Genomic DNA, 18,638 nt, shown 5'->3' with positions numbered 1-18,638 from the left:
TCCTGAATTCCTTGTCTTTCCAGCTCTTATCTGTACTAGTGCACATCCTCTGGTCTAGTCAGATTTGTAAGGTAGAATTGGGATCATGACAGTGGGCATTGGGGGGAAGCATTGAAGAACTAGAGGAAAGTTGTATGTTTCACTTGTGCTATGCTATATTGCACCCTGACTGGCTCATATCCTCCTTCAACCCTTCTGGAAGGGGATGGCCAGTAGCCTTCAGATGGGCTTTGGGTCTCAACTCCTCACTCCCCCTCATTCACAGTGTTATAAATTTTTGTTCTTTGATGCCTAATATCTGATCCTATCAACACCTTCTAATCAACAGGCTGGTGTGCTTCCTCCATATGGGCTCTGTTGCTTCTCAGCTAGATAGCCGCTTGTTAATCTTCAAACCTTTAACAACTCAGACGCTATATCTTTTGAAAGCCAGGCACCATTATCTTTCTTCACCACATTTGCTTATGTATCTACTTTATGTTCAGCAATCATGTCCGGAAGGTTAGCATCATGGAATGCCCATTTAATAAATCAAAATATTCTTTAATTCAGGGAGTACTTGAGTAGAACCCCAATGTTTACCTGCTACCTTAATACTAAACCTATAAGTATATGCACACAGATCTACTTCCTGTCATCATATATAAATATATTGACATGTAATGCCTGTATTTAGACCTCTACAAATGCCCTCCATAGGGCTTTTTTTAACAATATAACTTAATGTGGTAGTTTCAGACCTGTTCTGGACCTTGGACTCAGAGAACCTCCCTGTACCACAGCCTCAGTGGCCACTGAGTGGGCTGAGAAAGGGATTCTGACATCTCTCCGTGAGAGATGTTCTGTCTGCTGAAGAGCCTACCAAGGAGCCTTTTTCCAGCTCCAAGGAAATGACAGCATGGAGGGTCACAGTCAACAGTCAGAGAGCCCTTTTTCACAACTGGTGGGATGACATGATGAAGAGAGATATGGGATCTCTCCTAGAGACCTTTGTTTAAAACTAAGGGGAACCAGCATTTGACAGGCTACTCATCCTATAAGACCAGAGGCATTGGCATTCGCTCTGCTGCTGGAAGGTGTTTTGTCTCCCATCCCAGCTCTGGGCACCTGAGTTGAGGCACTCTCCCCTCAGGGGAATCACCCAGGCTGCACTGGCCCCTCCTTGGCTCACACTACTGCTGCTCTTATCGGGGGACTCTGCATCGCTGCCTCCTTTGTCCTGGAAGGGAAAAAGCACCCCGTAATCCTTCCACACTTAGTCACACATGAGCTGGGACTTCCTTGGTTTTCTGAGATGCTGTGTGGCTGCTCAGGCAGCTTCCCACCTTTCTCCACCCCATCTGCTTGGTATCCTCCTCCTCAACACGCTCCCCCCCCCAGCCCCCACCAAGCAGCTGCTTGCTCAGACTAACTGGGGCCTGTTGGATTCTGGAAAGTCTGGACTCAGCCTAGCACTGAAGGAACGTCACTGAGGCATCTTGATCCCTGTTCACCTCAAAGCAAGACTGCTCTTGAGAGAACCCACATGGATAAGACTAGTTTGTAATACTCAGCCAAAAACGACTGAGTGACTTGCCATGTGCCCAACTCTGGCACCGTGGCACCATGGTGAATGACTGGACTGCCCACCAGAGAGTCAGCAGTGGGACCCCGAGTCACACTGCGAGGGAAAGCTGTGGCAGCTTGCTTCCAGAAAGATGGACACCTCTGGAAATGCTCGGGGGCAGAGCTATGCTGTCCTGTAGGGTCTACTCCACAGCCTGGGTTTTTGAAGTCTGGGAGTGGAGGATGAACACAGGCAGGACAATAGCACATCAGACAATGAAGATCAGCTCCCTAGGCTCCCACCCCAAGCAGAGGCACAATCTCCTCGGAAACACCCTCCCTCATTTCTAGGAAGGATTTCTCCTGTAGACAGTCAGAGGCTCCTGGACTTCCCCTTCTGCTCACAAGAGAGGTGATGAACAAGTGCTCAACTGCCTCCAGGTGAGAGCCTTCCAGAGCAGATAGGGTAGGCACTGACAAGAGACACACTCAACAGCAAGTTCTCCAGAAACCACGGAGGAAGCAGCTCTTGCCTGTGTGTGCACAACAGCAGCTCACAGTGGCCTGGGAGTGGTCCGATGTGCCATCATGGTTCCCATCATTGCACACCCACCTTAGACAGAATCCTTCCCATCGTTCCAGTGCTGAGAGCATCTCCCTGAAAAGCCACTGCTTATTCTGGGTGGCAATGGGGACAGCTCCTTATCGCCTAGTTGTTCCCATGTCTAATGATGTGATAACAATTGGGAGAGTCTAGCCAACCAAGAAAAGGAGTTCAGTGGTGTCTTCGGTTATGTGTTGGCTGCTAAACCCAACGCTGGCAGTTCAAACCTTCCAACTGCTCTGCAGGAGAAAGATGAGACTCTCCACTCCCCTAAAGATAGAGCCTCAGAAACACACGGGAGAAGTGCTACTCCATCCCATTGAATCATTTGAAATCAGAATCAACAAGCTGGCAATGAGTTTGGTCAGTTTTAATAAAGCCAGATATTACTGCCCATTTTTACAAGGATTCACAAATCAGAGGAGGGTGGGAAGAGCAGCAGGACTGAGGGGAGGCATAGTTCACTTGGGTGGATTTGAAATTAACTTATTAGAAGTGAATGCACTTGAAAGTGATGACACATCCTCCTCTCAGCCCCAGCCCCTTAGGCTCTTTGGAAGAAGGAAGTGTGCTGATGGAAGTCGAAGTCAGGGCAGGAGGGGAAACAAAAAAAAAAAGAGGACCTGATGCAAAGGGCTTAAGTGGAGAGCAAATGCTTTGAGAATGATTGGGGCAGGGAATGCATGGATGTGCTTTATACAATTGATGTATGTATATGTATGGATTGTGGTAAGAGTTGTATGAGCCCCTAATAAAACGTTTTTAAAAAAAAAGAAGTCAGGGCAGGAAACAAGCAACTCCCTATTGCTCTTAACCCATTGGAATAGGGAACCCAGATTGGGAAGCTTTGTAAGACAGAGGCGGACATTAGCAGCCATTTGTAGTCCATTGCTTGTTCTGGTGGTGGTCTGCTTAAACTTGGACCCGATGCATCAATGAAAAATCGGATAGATCCACATGAAATGTGAGACAATCCATACCAAAATGGATTTTCCTATGAAAGCCATAGCTGACCAGCGGGCTTGCCAGTAAAGGAAAAGAGGACAGTAGGCGCCCACTCTAGAGAATGGAACTGTTTGTGTCCAGAAGCCTTCAGCCCTGCTTATTGTGCCAGAGGGCATGCATGGCAACCGATGGCACGACCACTTATGAGCTTGTTCCACCCATTCTCGACCCTCTTAGGATGCTCGCTTCCCTGCATGAACGTAAGGGCACAGCTCCAAGGCTCCTGGCTCCTACTCCCACCAAGTCACCACATCCCAAGTTCAAGGGGACCACGGTGAGATCGGGGGTTGGGTCCAGACCCCCCGCAGAAAGCGAATAGCCCCATAAAGCAGACCCACGCACTGTGGGGTTTCTCGGTGCCTCTGAGCAATCATCTATTCAGTGGGCAATAACCTTCGGAAGAAGTTTGAAAGACTGCAAACTTGAGTCACCAGAACATGACACAGAAACAAGTGAGCGTGCGCCACTGGAAAATGACACCAGCAGACTTGCTCACAGAGTGGACACAAGGCTTCAATTTGCTGAAAGGAAGCATCATGATTCCTGTGAAGGGCAATCACGTGGAGCTCATGACAATGAAGTCGGCCTCTGTCCAAATGAGGTGAGAACTGTGGAAAGTGAAATGTCTGCAGAAGGCTCTTCTATCCATGACTCTGTGACTCTGACCGTGCAAACAGAGGGTATGAAACTTGAGAAGATTGGTCAGTTGTAGTGCCACTTCCTTGACTGTGAGATTGAGCCACCTCAGAAGCAGGAACAGAGAGAATTCCTGGGACCACACCGCTGCAGTATCTTTGAAACGCCTGTCTGAAGAGGCAGAGGCCATGCATCGAGAGAGCAATTGCCCAGGCAAGTAGGAGTCCCAGAGAGAGCAGCAATATCGAGACTTGAGACTGTTAGGGCTTTTGGGAAGGGAAATACCTCGGTTCTTGGCTTCACAAGATAAAGAATTCACGCCGAAGCGTGGTTTGTGATCCAAGTGAGTTTTTATAAAGGACGGAAGAAGTTTCAGGTTGGACACTCACGGAGCACAGGCAACCTCATGGGACTGCACCCCCACACGTGGTGGCCTGAGGTCAGAGAGACCACAGCACGGCTGAACAGAAGGGTAAAGAAGATGACAAAATGGTGCCAGGCGATCTCAAGGTCCCGATATTTGGGGCCTTCTGCTGGTAGTTGTGCTTGAAGGTATTGGTTGGCTACACTGGCTGAATTAATCTCACCTGGGCCTAGTTTGTGCCATGTAGGTGTACTGCCCCCCTGACTCTGGCTTGAATTGGTACACACCCTATAGCGTTTATGGCTCTGTGAGGCTCACCTGATTCTCTGAATCAACCTCCTATAGGGAGGGCCTGCAGGCATGGAGAGGGACAACCCTGTCCCTACTTCATGCTACTTAACAAGATCATGAGGCAGAGCAGCAGGCAGTCTTCCTGGTCCATGAAGACAAGAGGTCAAGGGACCATGTGACTGAGAGGCTGAGAACCAGAAAGTGAGAGAAAATTGGCTGCTGGCCAAGAAGCAGTATTTCTGTGAACCTCTGGCTGAGCCCCTCATATTTTCTGATCTTGGCTTTGTGACTATCCATTTCCCTAATAACATCCTCAGTCATGAGTCTCATCTGTGAGTTGTGGGAGACCATTGCAATAGCTTATGAAGCCTAGTGGAAATGTTAGGTGCCTGCGAAGAACAATGGGTATCAGAATAGGACAAAGAAGGGCAGAGACATTATCTGACTGAGCCCTCACCTGGCAGCAGGTGAAGAAGTTGAAATACGTGTGATAAGAATCAGCTTTTCAGCTCCTGTTCACCAACCTTCCAGGAGCAGGAAGATACAGTTACAAATATCAAGAGGTGAGGCTTTCAAATGGTTTGACATGAACAGGCATCTATCCACAGATTGTCATGATGGGGTCCTTGGGTGGCACAGGCAGTGAAGTACTCCGCTAGCAAGCCAGCAGTTGGCTGTTTGAATGCCCCTAGACATACTTCAGCAGGCAGCCCTGTGCGACCTGTTTCCCAAAGGCCACAGTCTAGGAGACCCTGCGGGCAGGTTCCCTCTACGCTCTTGAATTTGCCATGAGTCAGACATGGGGAGCAACCAACAACAGAATTACCCCGATGCTCTAGTGGACCATGAGAACTAATGTGTCTCCATGGGGAAAGCCAAGTGAAGGGCAGACCAGGCTTTCTGTGCCAGGCTTTCTAACTTCCTCTAAATCAATAGTTTGTTCTAAAATACAATAGAAATTTATTATTAAGAAAAAAAGGTAGGGGGTTATTTTTCTCTATATACTGCAGTCCATTATAAGATTAAAGGGATTCCCAGCTGTGAGAGTGGTTCTTATCCCTGCTGTCTTCTTCCTTTGCCATGCCTGGGAGGGTGCCCTCGTCTGCAAGGCAATAGGAGGCAGGCTCATCAAGTGAACACCCATCTTTGCATAAATAACAAGACGCAGGAGAAATTCAGATGGATGCTATGTCTTCTGTTAGCCGCGCACCATCAACTTTCTTAACCACATATGTTTATGGACCCATTTTTCCTTCAGCAATCGTGTCAGGAGGGTGAGCATCACAGAATGCCAGGTTGTTAGAAGAAAGTGTTCTTGTGTAGAGGGAGTGCTTAATCAGAGGCCAAAATTCTGTTCACTTCTTCCATGTGTTGTCATGTGAATATATATACTTATGCAAATACCATACTTTTATGAATTAATATATTTACATAAGTGCACACCTATGTGTTGATACCTGTATCCATAGCTTTGCTTTCTGGATCATTCCTGTTTCCTTTTACCTCCTCATTTCCCACCATCATTCTTGCCCTTCTGCCTCTTAGTAGTTTCTCTGAACTCGATTGCTGTTGCTCCAACACCATCAGAATCTCTAGATCCTACTCATCGTTGCTTTTAATTCTCTAGTTGTTCCCCTGTCTATGGCGTTGTTTGCTCACTCTTTCTCCCAGCCACGTCCCTCCGGAACTGTCAGTCCTATTGCTTTCTTCTCTGGCTTGCTTCCCACCCCTATCGTATATTGGTAGGAAAAACAACAGTAACAGAGGCAAACAAAAATAAAACAAACAATTTAATAAAAAGAAAGAAAGAAACAGCACCCATCCCCAAAAAAAACAACGATAATTACAGGTGTCTCTGCTGACCTTTATGACTGTCTTCCCACAGGTCCTGGGGGTTGGGGTGAGGTCCCGGGAACTTCCCCTCCTAGCCTGAAGTCTATTTTGGGGGCTCTTCAGCGGCATTGTGGCTTGACTTTGCTCCTGTTGCTGATCTCTTATCTCTCCTGGTTTGCCCCATTGTTGGGGACTCAGAACAGACACACTTCATGCTGTGTGTCCCAAGTATTGTCCTCTGTCACTGATATGGGGTCTAAAGCCTCACTCTTTCCCTTTCCTTCTTGGTTTGCTTCCGTGTGGGTGTGTGAAGCTGGCCCTTCTCCCTAACCTGAGGGTTTGGTGGTGTTCTTTGTAGCACCTAGTTCTCTGGAGGGGTTAGTTTCACTGTGATGGGGGCCGGCCCTGGAGCCCACTCTGTTCATGCATTGCTCTGTGTGGTTACATTGTCCTCAAGGTTTGGTGTGCTGTGGTGGGGTCGGCATGCACAGCCCCAATTCTGTGGAGACATAACCAATACTCTCCCCCTGGGGGGATTAGTGCCCTATTCGCCCAGTGCCATCATCTCCCCCCTCTCCCTTTTCTCATCCTCTCCCTTCCCTCCCTTTCCCCTGTTTTTTTGGTGTTGGAATGACACATACTTCCTTGGGTTTGACCTGCCCCGCACCTGACTGCCTATACCTCAACCCATGACCTCAGTGAACTCATGTTGTACTTGTCCTTTTGTGATTGGCTAACTTCCCTCACTATAATTTCCTTCAACTCTTCCCATGAGGCGATTTGCTTCATGGTATCATCAGTACTTTTAGTGATGTGTAGTACTCCAAAGTGTGTATGTGCTAGACTTTCTAATCTACTCATCTATAGATGGAAAGTTAGGTTGTTTTTAATTCTTTGCGATTGTGAATTGTGCCTAAATAAACATTTGAGCAAAGGCAAGTGGCCGTGGTCTGTTTCTGACCTCTTCTAGGTAAAGGTCCAGTAGAGGGTTAGCTGGGCCATAAAGTAGTTCAATTTCCATTTGCAAATAATATTTGCTTTCCACAGAGGCTGTATGTATCTACATTACCACCAGCAGTGGAGGGGAGTTCCCATGTCACCACAAACCCTCCTATATTTATTTGTTCCTCTCTGATTTTCTGATTTGGGTTATTCCCAAGGGTGGTAGGTGGTATCTCATGGTTATTTAAATTTGCATTTCTTTGTTGACTAATGATCAGGAGCATTTTCTTGTATATGTATTGGTCAGTCAGGTCACCTCCCTCATGAAACTTCTGTTCAGGTCTTTGCCCACTTCCTCAGGGGTTAACAGCTTTCTTCTTTATTGCAGGTTAGATGGCTATTGTAGATTATAGTAATAAGCCTTTGTGTCATTGCTAAAAATCCTCTCCAAGTCTGTGGGTTCTCTTGGTACTCGCTTGGTGATGCACACGGGTGTTCTATTCTTAGTACCCTGTTTCCCTGAAAATAAGGCATACCCATAAATTAAGTTGTACCACGATTTCTAAGCATTTGCACAATATACGCCATCCCCCCACTCCCAAAAATAAGACACCGTGATTGGCGTGGCTCTGAGAGCACCAGCGCAGAGCGGTCAGGAAGTCCGGCAGCCCTTGTCATGTGCCCTGTCTTGACAGCTGCTATCTCGGAGGGGACCCGAGAGGAGCGGGCAGCCCCATCCACAAGGTCGGCTCCCCTGTCAGGCCCCGTGTGTTCTGTGCGTTCTGCAAGCTGAGGCACGGAGGGAGACGCAGACAGTGAACGTCCATGTCTCCTCCGTGTTGTGAGGGGCAGGACGCTCTGCTCTAGGTGCTCAGTGGGGAGAAGGAAAGCTGGCGCTGCCGTTGGACTCAGCGCTGTGGGCCGATGTTCCAGAAGAAGACGACTTAACTCTCTTTGCATAAATGTAGATTGTCGTACCTTACTTAATAACAATAAGACAACCCCTGAAAATAAGCCATAGTGTGTCTTCTTAAGGAAAAATAAATATAAGATAGTGTCTTATTTGGGGAGAAACACTGCATATCTCACTTGTCGATTTAAGGTTCACCTGTGTGTATATCCTTCCCGATTGCAATTAGCCTATGTATTCCCTGAGCCAAGGTTCATTGATTTATCCTGATTCTTTCATTGATTGCCCTGGTAGTTTGGGGGTATTACTTCTATATCAGTGATCCACCTTGAGTTTGTTCTGGTGCATGGGGTGAAGGTAGGGATCTTGTTTCATTTTTCTACAAATGGATATCCATTCTTTCCAGAACTACTTGTTAAAGAAGGCATCAACTTCCCACTTGATGCTTTTTGCACACAGACAGTATATAGTCCTCTATATGCTGATGGTTTTATTCTGGGTTTTCTCTTCTTTTCCATTGGTCTGAATATCTGTCATTATTCCAGTACCATGCTGTTTTGAACACTCTGGCTGTGTGGTAGGTGTCAGGTAAAGAAAGCTCTCCAACTTGTTCTTCTTCTTCAGGAGTGCTCTACTGATTCTGGGCTTCCTCCCTCTCCATGTGAATTGGTGGTCAGTTTTGCCAATTCTTTGAAGAAAGTTATTGGTATTTGAATAGCATGAAATTTAAATAGTGCCTTGAGTAAGATTGACATCTTTACTATATTGAATCTTCCACTCCACGAGCATGGGGTATTCTTCCATTTGTGGAGGTCACTTCTGGTTTCCTGTAGTAAGGTCCTGCAGTTTTCCTTGTATAAATCTTTTTGTTATTGCTGTTAAGTATATCCCTAGATCAGGGGTCCTCAAACTATACCCAGGGCCACATGCAGCCCACCGAGGATATTTATCTGGCCCACTGGGTGTTTTTGCCCCGTTTGTTTTTTTAGTTCAAAATAAGATATGTGCAGTGTGCATAGGAATTTTTTCATACTTTGTTTGTTTTTTAAACTGTAGTCTAGCCCTCCAACACTCTGAGGGACAGTGAACTGGCCCCCTGTTTTAAAAGTTTGAGGACCCCTGCCCTAGATATTTCATTTGTTCTTGACTATTGTGAAGGGTACTGCCTCCTTGTTCTCTTCCACAGTATTGTTTGATGCATATAGAAAACTAATGAACTTCTATTTATTGGTCTTGCATCCTGCCACTCTTCCACATTCCTCTATCACTTCCCTTACTCCTGTTGTGGAAACTTTGGGGATTTTCATTATACAGAATCATGTCATCTGCAAATTGAGAAAGTTTCAGCTCCTCCTATACATTTAATGTCCTTCCACTGCTTTACATTGCTAGCTAGTGCCTCTAGTATGAGGTTGAGTGTAAATGCGGACAAGGGGCATCCTTCTATGGTCCACTGCTTTCATCTTTCCTTCATGGACTATGATGTTGGTCTTTGGCTTTTCATAGATAGCTTATATTAAGTTGAGGAATTTTCCTTCCACTTCTATCCTCTGTATTGTTATGCTGATATTATGCTAATAGATCAGGACCAAGTTTCTGGTGGCTTACATTCAAAGTTGTGTTAAAGACACACAGCCTCGAATTTAAGCATTTTTTGCTTTGTTTTTCATAATGGGCTTGTGGTATCAGAGCTGTGCTGTCTTGTCCCCCAGGGAAGGGAGATCAAATTAGCCCAGTGGTTTGAGGGCCAACTCGATCTAAATTCTCCTCTGGCAGCACTCCTGTGTCTCTTCAGCTCTCTTACACCATGTGCCATAGATAAATATCTCAGGGGCTCCTTAATTGCTATAAATCAGTGACTAATTATCATTATCAAATTCTCATTACCCAGTGACTAATTATCATTACACAGAAGCAGAGGTGGTGAAAGGGGGAAAGGTGATGGCTGATGGACTTATTCAATTCCTGACTGGGGAGGTAGCTTGCAAAGGCCAAGAATGCAAGAGTTGATGGATAGCCGAGAGAGGAACTCTGGTGTTAGGTCTTGGGGCTAGTTCTCAGAGGCTCTCTGCAAGCCTGGGATTATGACCACTTTCAGACTGCAGCCTGTGGAAATTAATGCATGCTGCAAATTTCTATGTTGAGCATAGTAAGGGGTGGTAGACACTACCCTGCTCCATCTGGTGAGAGATTAGTGGAGCCCACAGGCAGAAATAATGAACTTAGAGTATTTCTGAGCGTTGTCAAATTTCTCTGTGCTGAAAATCACAGGGGGAGGTCTGAACCAGACCCTAGTACACTGAATGTATTGTTAGCATCCAGCCTCCCAACATTGGCCTCCTACCTCTTAATTTTCAGATCTAACCACAGGTGGGTGGTTCTACCTGGACACCATCTTGACTCCACCTCTCTCTCTCTCTCCTTATTTACAATTACATCTTTATTTCAAAGTGTCATCTGTCAACTTATCATTCTCCACCAACCTGGGGAGCAGGAATTTTTAACGGCTTCACAATCTTTTGTTCAGGTGCTGCCTTTATAGGAGCCTTAGTCACAACCATGCCTGTCTTTTCAGATGTTGCTTTGCCTCTTTTGCTTCCTTGGCAGCCCAGAGAGCCTCTTCTCATTGGGCCTTTCTAACTTCAGGTTTCTGATTCCTCTTGGCCATTGAATCAGCCAGAGATGCACCAGTGATAGCCCTCCAATGTCCGGGGTAAACCTTTTACCCACTAAAACTGCACACCTTGACCTTCATGACTGCAGCAGCAGAGGAACCAAAAAAGCCCATATTTCCCCCAAGGAATGACTGGTGAATTTGAACTGCTGCCCTTGTGGTTAGCAGCCCAAAGAAAAGGCATAAAGTGATGTGCCCAGAGGTTCTGCATCTCATAGGGTTGTCATGATATGGCCGCTTGTGTGGTTGTAAGTGTCCACTTTCTTCTGTGTTGGATCTACTATGGTACAAAGTCTTGTTTGGCTTCTCTATTGCCCTGTGGGAACTCAATATCATAAGGGTTGGCTTCCTTGTGTTCTGGATCTATTCATTTCAGGAGCTCCTGTGCTCTTACTTTTCACTACTACCTTTGTACTCTGAGAATCCCTCCATCAAATGAATTTCATGGTTCTACAAGCCCGATGAGCGAGAGTTCAAACATTGGTGACTCTTCTTGTTTAGTTCTCTGAAGCAAGCCTTGAACTGTGGGCTTAGTGAAACCTGTCCACAACAGCGTGCACATTTCAAATGAACACATTCCAAGTGATTCCATCGAACACCTAATTTAGGTTTTAGGCTAAGTGCCCAGGATACAAATGTGAGTTAAGACGTAGTTCCTGTGGTGTAATGGGGTGGTAAAAAATGACACCTGTAACATTCTAGAGCAGAGGTGGCACTGAGGAAGAGGTCTCTAAAGATAAAGATAGAGCTGCTGCAGAGGTGGCTCATCTTGAGGGGACAAACGGTTCTAAGAGTATAAGACACCCATATTCTAGGAACAGAGAAATGAGGGCAAAATATAGATATTTTGGCATTTGAAGAATATGTTATAGAATTGATTCTGCCCCATGCTAATCCCCCAAATGCCAATTACCAATATTTTTGGACATGAGATGTGCTTCAGATTAACTGATATATTTAGGTCCCACCAGAGAAATTCATTTTTGCTTTCTATCTTTCCATTCCTCACTCCCACCCACCCCTTTGATGGAATGTATATTTCACTAAACATTGGTGAAGACATGGAAGCAGATGGGAGGAGGAACTTTATTCTCAGGAATAAAGGGACAGCAGAGGGCATACACTTGGCACTGAAGGAAGGAAATGGCCAAAGAGCACAGCAAAAAGAAATGAAAATAGGGGAAACGGTCACAGAAAGTTGGTTACTTGGAATTAATTGGTATTAGACAGTCTTAAGGGATGAGGACAGCCAGTTTGTGAATCTAGCCATTGTCATGGGTAAACCAAAAATACCAAACCCATAGTCATTGAGTCAATTCCAACTAAAAGTGTAAATCTTCAGGGAGCAATAGCATCTCCTTTCTTCTGAGGAGGGGCTAGTGTGTTTGGACTGCCCATTTATGGGTAGGAGTCCTTACACTTTCCCAACCGCATGAGCAGGGCTGAACATTGGGAAATGTGGGTAAATATTTTAAAATTCTCATATCATAGAAGCTGATATTTGATAAGGGACTAAAACATCTTCAGTGGAGAACTGAGAGGCTTTCCAATAAACTTGAAAAATTGAATATTCACCTGCCAACGAATGAAACAGGACCCATACCTCACACCAAGCACAAAAATAAACTCAAGATGGATCAAAGACCCAAATATAAACCCTGGAGCCACAAAGACTGTCAATGAAAAAATAAGGACAAATTTAAGGGCCCTAATACACTACCAAGCGTACTGAAAAAGAATTACACTAAAGAAGACCAAATAAAGGACTAAGATTTTATAAAAATATGACCTTTATGCATACCAAAAGATTCCATTCACCAAAAGACTTAAAAGAAAACCCACCGATTGGGAAAAATAGATTGTGTTAGACAGGATTCTCTAGAGAGACAAAAGCAGATCGCTAATAATTATAGATTGATGATGATAGATAACACAAGAAATGAACAGTTAAATTATACAGCAGTACAAATGGCTCAGTATCATTCAAATGTGTTAGACAGTTGTGAGACACTGGCAGTCCATCAAGTCTTGAGGGCCACCAGGTAGCCCTCTGTAGAGAGATTCAGGCTATCCCCGCCCAGGCAGCAAACAGCAAGGCAGGTCACCAACAGTCAGCTAGGTCACCAACATTCAGTCAGGCTACCAACAGTCAGTCCCCAGATCAGGAGATGTGAATTCCAATTGTGTGGTGAAGCAGGTCTTGAAGGGACCTCAAATTACAGTGACACAGTCGACTGCTTAGGTGTCCCACAGGTAGTGTAGCTTGCAAACTGAGGCACAGAACGAAGCAGCCACGCACTGGTCCAATGATCAAAGAGCAAGAGACTAGAAAGGCGAGGCTCACTGAGCCATCTATCTCTCCACCCCTCAACCTACCCCACCTGTGTTTATCGGCCAGGCTGGCACAATAAACTAACTACCTCATATATTTAGAAATCAATATTGTCTTTTCTTAAACAAACGCAAATACAATTGGCATATAACCCTGCAATCTCTCTATTGTGCATATACCCTAAAGAAATAAAGAACACAACAATTTCCATATTAGCAAAAAGGTGAAAACAACCAAAAACTTTGATTTTGGGGAAATGGATAAACAAACTCTGGTACATTCATACAATGGAATATTATGCATCAATAAAAAACAATGACAACTCTTTCAAACACAGCAAGACATGCGCAAAACTGGGGAACAACATGCTTAGAGATGACAGTCAATCTCATAAAGATAAATGTTTAATGATATCATAATTATAATGAAAGGCAAAGAAAAAGGAAGGTGGTTTCCACATCAAGGGATAAAACTTTGAAGACTATATTGAGGGCAGAGACAGGAACTGGGATGGGGAGAGGGGAGGCACAGGAAATTATAGAGGGAGGGAAGGCAGGGGAGAAAACAAGAATCCCATTTATGAGAAGTTTGAAGTGATACTATTATTGATTTGATTTGATGAGATTGGCTATGAAACCACACAGAATATCTTTTTCTTTAGAAAAGAAACTAGATAAGTAAATAAGGTTATATTTTTTAAGTGAAGACTCACAATCTTAAAACCCTCCAGATTCCTGACTTACCCCCTCAGATCCAAACATAGGCTACAAAAGGAGGAAACATAAAACTGAAGGGGACTTGGATTCTTTAGTGATACACACGTTCATTTCAAAAAAATGTTAAGGGGAAAATATTCTAAAATTGATTGTGGTGATGCCTGCACAACTCTTGAAAATGATTCAACCAGTGCATTGCATGATATGTGATTGATATGTCAATCAAACTTAAAATGTTTTAAATAAAGAAATCAAAAGATGCACTATGTTGGGCAAATGTGCTGCAAAATACATCTTTAGAAGTGTGGGAGACTCAGGATGTCTTGAGTTGGGTGATCTTGACTCAATCCGTGATACTTTCAGTCATTTCATATGCAGGTGAAAGTTGGACACTGAATAAGGAAAGTTCAAGAAGAATCGATGCACTTGAATTATGGAGCTTGTGAAGAATATTGAAATTACCATGGAGTCCTAAAAGGACAAACAAGATATTTCTTGTAACAAGTACAGACAGGATGTTCCCTAGAAGGAAGCCTATCTATGCTTCATCTCCTGAAATGTGGATCTGTTATCAGGCCAGCCAGTCCCTGGAATAGAACATCATGCTTGGTAAAGTGGAAGGGTATTGGAGTCAAGGAAGATTATTACGGAGTTGGGCTGACCCAGTGGCTACAAAAATGAGCTCAAACACATTTTGTTAGGATGATGCAGGACCAGGCAGTGTTTCAGCCTGTTGTGCATGGGGTTGCTAAGAATCTAAACCAACTCAACAGCACCTAACAACAACAACAACAGGAACAACAATGAATTCATAAGGAACCTTTGTTGTATAGTATGTTTAGGATTAGGATGCAACCTCAAAACCCACCAACCACTCCCTGAGAAAAGATAAGGTCGTCTGCTTCCATAAAATTTACTCTCAGACAAAACGGGTGCATAAGCACATGTGGTGAAGAAAGCTGATGGTGCCTGGCTGTTAAAAGATATAGCATCTGGGGTCTAAAAGGTTTGTAGTTAAACAAGCAGCCATCTATCAGGGAAGCAACAAAGCCCACATGGATGAAGCACACCAGCCTGTGTGATCATGAGGAGTCAACAGGATGCGGTATCAGAAGTTCAAATGCAAGCAACCAAATCAGTGTGATGGGCGTGGATATAGTGGAGACCCAAAAACCACGTGTAAGATGCTTAGACAGTCCCTCTCAGAAGGGTCACACAGAAGGGATGATAAATCCAGTGTGTAGTATAGCACTGATGAATCACATAATTATCCTCTAGTTCTTTAATAGTTCCTCCCCTTACTATTCTGGGTTTTATTTGTTTTTCCTCATTAGTCATGTTAGATTTGCATCACTTCCTTTATGTATTTAAGATCATTTGATACATGAAAGCCAAGATAAGTAATCCTTCAGAAATAGTAACTTCGGTAACAGTTCCCTGAGAGTACAGAAAGGGGGTGGGGTGGGGATAGGGAGCTGATAGCATTCATGACTGTATAACCCCACTCGATGGGATGAACAGAACTCTATGTAAATGGATATTTTGGATATGTAGGATATGGCAATAATAATAATAATGAATCTTGGGGTTAGGGTGCGTATGGGAGGAGATATCAAGGAGTTCAAGAGGAAAGAAAATGTTTTGAATCTAATTGTGGTACCAATTGTACAATACTGCTTGAGATAACGGAAACATGTTATAATATCTGTAAGAGCTCCCAATAAAAGGATTAAAAAAAACAAATAAAATAACGAGAGAAAAAATAATGTAAATATGCTCTTTAAAGCCATTAAAATATTTAGTCTCAGAAACTTTAAGAAGTTATCCTGGGTCCCACAGGGTCAATATGAATTGGAATCAACTCCTTGGCAGTGCACAGTTAACTCCTGGGGGTGTAGGCAATGGTCACCCATGAATATTAACTTCTGTAAAGAGCCCACTGGACATTGGATGCCTTTTTAACCAGAGCTGAAAACTGCAACTATGAAATTGCCTTGTGGCAAAAAGGTAAAACACCCCAAATTAACACAAATCCTTTGTGAGTAGATACAATTCAAGGAGCCCTGTTGGCACAATACTTAAAAGCTCTTGGCTACCGACCAGAAGGTCAGTGGTTTGAACTCTCCAGCGGCTCTGCAGGAGCAGGATGTGGCCTTCGGCGTCTGTGGAGAAGCACTCAAGGGCAGTTCGACTTGCTGCTGAGCAGATTTGACCCAACAGCAAAGGGTTCAGGTGGACATTTTTGAGATACAGTTGAATCAGGTAAAACCAAAATGAGGGGACAGTAAAGGGGCTTATAATAGGTTATATGCGTCCTGGTGGTTGTGTTTCTACATTAGGATGTTCATCACGAGGTCAACAGTTCAACCCCATCAGCTACTCTGCAAGAGAAAGATGAGGCTTTCTACTCCCGTGAAAGTTTCCGTCTCAGAAATGCACAGGGGCAATTCTACCTTGTCCCATAGCAGTGGTTCTCAACCTTCCCAATGCCGTGACCCTTTTAATACAGTTCCTCATGTGGTGGTGACCCCCAACCATAAAATTACTTTCAGTGCTACTTCATAACTGTAATTTTGCTATGTTATGAATTGTCATGTAAATATCTGATATGCATGATGTATTTTCACTGTTACCAATTGAACATAATTAAAGAATAGCGGTTAATCACAAAAACAATATGTAATTATATGTTGTGAAATATTTATTTCTAATGACAAAAAATGAAATTTTGTCTTCAAGCGTTGTGTAACTTGGGTAACAGTCTTAATATAACAAGAGTAAACTACATTGCTACATTTTGCAACAGTATGTGTAAATAGCCAGCGTGGGTGTGAAGGTTGAGATAACTTCTTTCTCATCAGATCAGCATATCTGCATGGAGGAGCGATATCTCAGTTCCGAAGACCATTGGAAATAAATGTTTTCTGATGGTCTTAGCAGACTCCTATGAAAGGGTAGTTTGATGCCCCCCGCCCCAAGGGGTTGGGACCCACAGGTTGAGAACTGCTGCCCTATAGAGTCACAATGAGTCAGAATTGACTTGATGGCAGTGAGTTTGTTTTTTTATGTTAATTTCTCAATGACATCAAAGTACAGTGCCATGGTTCAGAGTCCATCGGTTACATAACCATTATAGCAACAGAATCACCAGTGACAAACCACACATCTTATAGCTCTAGTCAAAACAGGGAGTTCCTCCCACTTAAATCTCAATGTACAGAGATAAAATTTCAAAATAATCCAACTACTAAAGCCAAATATCTCCTCTAAGCTGCTTACTAGTCTGAAAATTAGTTGTGTTTTCTTTTTTTAAAGTACAAAAGAATACCTTTGGGCAGATGGCCGGAGTAGGTCTCCCCAATAGTTACAGGTGAAATGACTTTATGGCTGAGATTTGCTTTTAAATAGTAGGGGAAGGTGAAACTAGACTGGCCCAGAAATTTTTCATTATTACTTTTAAAAGGTGATGGATAAATAGATGTAAGTTCATTAATATTGTTGTTTGTTTTATTTGTGATTGAAATTAAAGGAGAAACTCATAAAGCTTTTTTTCTAGGCACAATGAATTCTTCTCTGGGGACACATGTGGGATCCTGAAAGTGACCTTACCTGCATTTGCATGCAGATGAATATTACATGGATTCTGGTGAAGGCTGCAACCGTGTTCTTCTTCAGTAAGTGTCCAGTCCTCCTCACTTTCAGCATGTAATGTATCATCTACATATCTCAAGTTGTTAATAAACCTTCATCTAAACCAGATGCTACATTCTTCTTCTTGGCATAATCCAGCTTCTCTAATATTTAGTCAACATACAGATTCAATAAATGTGGTGAGAGGACAGAGCCCTGAAGCACCCCTATCTTGATTTTAAGCCATGTATCATTCCGTGTGCTGTTCACACGATTGTCTCCATAACCATGTACAAATGCTGCATGAGCACAAGGAAGTGTCAGGGTACCTGCCCTACCACATCATCCTGGGACAGGTAGGTGCAATTGTACAACGACAATAAATAAAGAATATAATAGAGTCATAGAGAGCATGAGAGATAGAAGAGAGAGTCAAATCATGGAGTCAGACGCAATGCTCACCTCAGCCTCACTTGGTGGTCCACGTGGAGAGAGAGAGAGAGATTTATTGTTAACCAAAGCTTTTATATTCTCTGGGGACATGCAAGCCCTCTAATTACATTTGAAGACATATGTCACAGGAAAGGGTTGTGCTATAGGTAATACAGTAATGGGACAGGGCGTGATCTAGGGGTATCCACGTACTAGGAAGGGGAGGTATTGGGGATATACATGTGATAAGATGGGCAGACCCTAGATTCAGGATGGCAGCCTAACTCTGGATGTCACTGAGCTGGTTTGGCCTGTTCTCCGACTCACTAAAGAAACCATTATCAGTATGGTATAAAAGTCCACCTAAATTGATTACTGTAAGCTTTTAGGGAGAAGTAGCCCATTGCCTTTAACAGCAGGGAGTGGGCCCTACCACTCCAGACAGTAGTTGTTTGGCAACAGACTGCTTTCAAGGCAGCAACTTGAACATCATTTTCCGCTAGCTGCAAGCAGTGCCTTAGTCCAACATATTTGGGGGAGACAACTTGGGAAAAATCTTTATGTTTCCCACAATGAATGAATGATCTGGGATTTTCCTCCTTCTCAAGGTAGTCCATAATTTGTTTTGATCCACACAGTTGAGGGCTTTTGCACAGTCAATGAAACACAAATAAATGTTTTCTGGTAGTCTCTGCTTTCAGCTGAGATCTAGCCAACATCAGCA

The 18,638-nt window shown here is 43.8% G+C and overlaps 1 protein-coding gene across 1 annotated transcript in view; it reads left to right on the top strand.

The window, feature by feature from the left end:
• LOC142424368 (transmembrane protein 169) overlaps positions 1-18,638 on the top strand; it is a 35,938-nt gene that overhangs the window by 2,889 nt on the left and 14,411 nt on the right. Inside the window, exon 2 of the mRNA XM_075529526.1 lies at positions 17,409-17,526. The gene's annotated coding sequence lies outside the window, so the exon portion shown is untranslated. The remainder of the gene's footprint in view (positions 1-17,408; positions 17,527-18,638) is intronic.

This window comes from Tenrec ecaudatus, chromosome 13 (genome assembly GCF_050624435.1).
Source record: "Tenrec ecaudatus isolate mTenEca1 chromosome 13, mTenEca1.hap1, whole genome shotgun sequence".
NCBI lineage: Eukaryota > Metazoa > Chordata > Mammalia > Afrosoricida > Tenrecidae > Tenrec > Tenrec ecaudatus.
The sequence above is the reverse complement of the archived record's forward strand: the minus strand, read 5'-3'. Positions and strand labels throughout refer to the sequence as shown.